Source organism: Symphalangus syndactylus, chromosome 24, assembly GCF_028878055.3.
Source record: "Symphalangus syndactylus isolate Jambi chromosome 24, NHGRI_mSymSyn1-v2.1_pri, whole genome shotgun sequence".
NCBI classification, from domain to species: domain Eukaryota; kingdom Metazoa; phylum Chordata; class Mammalia; order Primates; family Hylobatidae; genus Symphalangus; species Symphalangus syndactylus.
This window is the reverse complement of record NC_072446.2, coordinates 45,967,603-45,972,733: the sequence shown is the minus strand read 5'-3', so window position 1 is coordinate 45,972,733 and position 5,131 is coordinate 45,967,603. Positions and strand designations below refer to the sequence as shown.

Here is a 5,131-nt window from a genome sequence, read left to right as displayed (position 1 = left end):
CAGCAAACTTCTGCCTGAACATCCTGGCATTTCCATACATCCTCTGAAATCTAGGCAGAGGTTCCCAAACCTCAATTCTTGACTTCTGTGTACCTGCAGGCTCAACACTACATGGAAGCTGCCAAGGCTTGGGGCTTACACCCTCTAAAGCCACAGGCTGAGCTGTACTCTGGCACCTTTTAGCCACAGCTGAAGCAGCTGGGATGCAGGGCACCAAGTCCCTAGGTTGCACACAGCAGGGGTCCCTGAGCCCAGCCCAGGAAACCATTTTTCCCTTCTAGGCCTCTGGACCTGTGATGGGAGGGGCTGCCATGAAGGTTTTTGACATACCGTGGAGACCTCTCCCCATTGTTTTGGAGGTTAAAATTTGGCTCCTCGTTACTTATGCAAATTTCTGCAGCAGGCTTAAATTTCTCCCCAGAAAACGGATTTTTCTTTTCTATTCCATGTTCAGGCTGCAAATTTTCCAAACTTCCATGCTCTGCTTCCTCTTGAGTGCTTTGCTGCTTAGAAATTTCTTCCACCAGATACCCTATATCATCTCTCTTAAGTTTGAAGTTCCACAGATCCCTATGAGGATGGTTTTAGACACTCTTGGGTGATTCGTCTCCTTGGGTGATTCATCTCCTTGCAGGTATAATGCTGAACCACACTTCTGCAGGCATCTGGTCCCTGGCTCAGTCAGTGACTCCAGAGTCAGTCCAGCCCATCAGGGCAACCCTCTTCTCAGGCCCCAGACTCCCCTCCTCCCTGCTTCTGGCCACTGAATAATGAAGTCCACCAAATCTTGAGATGACATTGTCAACCCTGCTTTCCCACAGCTCCCTAATTCCATGTCTCCCATAGTCTCCGATTATTTCTGGGGGTGCCTTGAAATGTAAAAGATATTCAAAGCAAAATTTGTTGGCAGTCAACTTAATTCATACGAGCATTCCATTAAGGCACTTAAAGGGATGGCAGAAAATCAAACAATGGGAGGGACATGCTGCCCTTGAAAAGGAGTTTCTTTGCTGATGCCACCACTGGAAATAGTGCCATTAATTTTATAAAAGAGGTATCATATTCAGAAAGACTCTATCAACCACTATAAATGCTTTGGAGCCTCTAACAGTTGTGAAATGTGGAAGCCAAGGATGTAGGGGCCTGTTGGAGTGCGCCCATTCCTGGATCTGGGAAGGAGAAGCCTTTGAAGTTGTACCTCTCGGATAGCTTTGATCCTCCCAGACCCAGAGATAAAGACAAGATGAGGGAGGTGTTATTAGTGTTATTATTTATACTTAGTGGAGCTTACATGTGGGACCTCCTTTATAAAGTGCTTGGGGCACTACTGATTTATAAGTAATTTCATTTCTCACAGCATCACTTCTGGGTGGAGGAAGAATGCCAGAGGCAGCTCTGGAAATAATCACTTTTCTCCAAGTTAGAGTACTCATTAATCCAGGCCTAGTGGGAACATCTATTCCCTTTATTGTATCCTTTTACTGGAAATTATTTCTTTAGTAGAAGGTCATGTGCCTCAGTGACCTGGAATGGGGGTTTTCCAGTAATTTCTATCATTCTCCCCTGTTGAAAGCTTATGTACTAAGAACATCTGGGTAAGAGTCACAGGCAGCTTGGAAAAGAGGGCAGTGATTAGGGACTTCTAGTTTTATTATTTTTTTTTAGCATTTGTTGAGATTGGTTTACAATCCAGGACATGGTTAATCTTGGTGAATGCTCCCTAGGCACTTGAAAAGCACATGTATTCTGCTGTTATAGGGTTGTTTGTTCTGTTAGATCCTGTTGGTTGAAGGTGTTGTTCAATTCTTCTATAACCTCATTATTTTCTTTTTTATTTTTTTAGAGACAGGGTCTATCTCTGTTGTCCAGGCTGGAGTGCAGTGGTGCAGTCATAGCTCACTACAACCTCAAACTCCTGGGTTCAAGTAATCCTCCTGCCTCAGCCTCCTGAGTAGTTAGGACTACAGGCTTGTGCCACTATGCCTGGCTAATTTTTAAAATTATTATTTTTTCTCTTTCTGTGCCTAACGTAGCCATGGCTCGTGGTCCCAAGAAGCATCTAAAGCAGGTAGCAGCTCCAAAGCATTGGATGCTGGATAAATTGACTGGTGTGTTTGCTCCTCGTCCATCCACCAGTCCCTGCAAGTTGAGAGAGTGCCTCCCCCTCATCATTTTCCTAAGGAACAGACTTAAGTATGCCCTGACAGGAGACGAAGTAAAGAAGATTTTCCATGCAGTGGTTCATTAAGATCGATGGCAAGGTCCGAACTGATATAACCTACCCTGCCAGATTCATGGATGTCATCAGCATTGACAAGATGGGAGAGAATTTCTGTCTGATCTGTGACACCAAGGGTTGCTTTGCTGTACATCGTATTACACCTGAGGAGGCCAAGTACAAGTTGTGAAAAGTGAGAAAAAATATTTGTGGGCACAAAAGGAATCCCTTATCTGGTGACTCATGATGCTCGTACCATCTGCTACCCTGATCCTCTCATCAAGGTGAATGACACCATTCAGATTGATTTGGAGACTGGCAAGATTACTGACTTCATCAAGTTCGACACTGGTAACCTGTGTATAGTGACTGGAGGTGCCAACCTGGGAAGAATTGGTGTGATAACCAACAGAGAGAGGCATCCTGGATCTTTTGACGTGGTTCACATGAAAGATGCCAATGGCAACAGCTTTGCCACTTGACTTTCCAACATTTTTGTTGTTTGCAAGGGCAACATACCATGGATTTCTCTTCCCCGAGGAAAAGGTATCTGCCTCACCATTGCTGAAGAGAGAGACAAGAGATTTGCGACCCATCAAAGCAGTGGGTAAAATGGTCCCTGGATGGCATGTTAGATCTTTGTATGTAATTAAAAATAATGTGGCGTGATTGATAGCCAAAAATAAAATAAAATTATTATTATTATTTTGTAAAGACAGGGTCTCATTAAGTTTCCCAGGCTGGTCTCAAACTCCAGGCCTCAAGTGATTCTCCTGCCTTGGCCTCCCAAAGTGCTGGGATTACAGGCATGAGCTGTCACGCCTGGCTCCTTGTGGATTTTCTATCTAGTAGTTCTATCAATTACTGAGAGAAGAACGTTGAAGTCTCCAACTATAATAGTAGATTTGTCAATTTCTTCCTTTGGCTTTATCAGTTTTTGCTTCATGTATTTGGAAGATCTGTTTTTGGTGCATACACACTTAGGTTTGCTATCTCTTGTGGGTAGATTGATCTTGATCTTTTATCATCATGTAAAATTCCTCTCCATGTCTGGTAATTTCTTTGCTCTGAAGTCTACCTTGATATTCATATAGCCACTCTTCCTTTTTAAAATTTAATACTTATGTGATATATCTTTTTCTATGCTTTTACTTTTTACTTAGCTATATCATTATGTTTGAATTGAGTTTTTTATAGACAGTATATCATTGGGTAATGTTTTTAAATCTACTCAGCTAATCTTGTCTTATTTTTAATTAAAAAATTTTTTACACATAATAATTGTATGTATTTATGGAGTACAACATGATGTTTTGATACATAAATATATTGTGTGATGATCAAATCAGGGTAATTAGCATATCTATCAGCTCATTTATTATTTCTTTGTTACAGGCACATGCAAAATCTTCTTTTCTAGCTATTTTGAGATACTCTACTGTGTAATAGGACATCAGAACTTATTCTTTCTTTCTAATTATAACTTTGTACCCATTGCAATCCTGTCTCTTAATTAATGTATTTAGTCCATTTACATTTAAAGTAATTATTGACATGTTAGAGTTTAATTTGTTTACCATTTGTTCCCTGTTTCTTGTTACCTGGTTATCTTCCTTCTGCCTTCTTATGGGTTACTTGAATATTTTTTAGAGTTCCACTTTAATTTATTTATATATATTTTTAGTATACCACTTTGTATAGTTTTTGTAGTGGTTGTTCTAGCTACTGTTCTATTCATATGTAAGTTATCACAGCTTACTGGTGTCAATGTCTTACCATTTCCATTGAAGGGTAGAAAGCTTACTTCCTTTTAATTCCTTTATCCTCCACACCTATAAAAATATAATTGTCCTAAGTATAACCTCTACATACATATCAGAAAATGTATAACTTTTGCTTCAACCATAAATACGATCAAAGAAACTAATGAACGGATGTTGAATATTTACTTCTATTTTTACTGAAATGGAATAATAAAAGGCTGAAAATCCCAGCCTTTTATTATCATTGTCTTTCTGTTTTGAGGGATTTTGTTAGCAATTCTTTAAAGGTAGGTCTGCTATCAACAACTTCTCTTAGTTTCTCTATGCCTGAGACTGTCTTTTTTCCCCTTACATTCCTGAAGAATAGTTTCACCATCTATATAAGATTTATGATTGGGAGGTCTTTCTTTCAGCATTTGGAAGATATGCCACTTCCTTCTGGACTCCATGGTTTCTGATGAGGAACCCGTTCTTCACATTGGGGTTCCTTTACAGGCCATGTGTTGCTTCTCTCCAGCTGTGACCTTTGTCTTCACTGTTCAGAAATTTAATTATGATATGTCTTGGTGTATGTTATGCGGGGTGGATTTTATCTGAAGTATGCTGAAATTTTATGTTTTTTGACACATTCGGAAAATTTTCTTTTTCTTTTTCTTCCTTTCTTTTTTTTCTTTTTTCTTTTTTTTTTTTTGAGAGGGAATCTCACTCTGTCGCCCAGGCTTGAGTGCAGTGGTACGATCTCGGCTCACTGCAACCTCTGCCTCCTGGGTTCAAGCGATTCTCCTGGCTCAGCCTCCCAAGTAGCTGGGACTGCAGGCACATGCCACCATGCCTGGCTAATTTATGTATTTTTAGTAGAGACAGGTTTCACTATGTTGGCCAGGCTGCTCTCAAACTCCTGACCTCAGGTGATCCGCCTCCCTCAGCTTCCCAAAGTGCTGGGATTACAGACATGAGCCACCGTACCTGGCGGAAAATTTTCTTTTTCTGTTTTTTTTTTGAGACAAGGTCTCACTTTGTCACCCAGGCTGGAATGCAGTGGTGTGATCTTGGCTCACTGCAGCCTCGACCTACCAGTTTCAAGCAATCCTTCTGCCTCAGCCCCCCAAGTAGCTGGGACTACATGCACAAACCACCATGCCAGGCGAGT

The 5,131-nt window shown here is 40.9% G+C and overlaps 1 pseudogene; it reads left to right on the top strand.

Annotated features, from left to right (window-relative positions):
• Positions 1 to 2,034: 2,034 nt before the first annotated feature.
• On the top strand, positions 2,035 to 2,829 carry LOC129474689 (small ribosomal subunit protein eS4, X isoform-like; annotated as a pseudogene).
• The last annotated feature ends 2,302 nt before the right edge of the window (positions 2,830 to 5,131 follow it).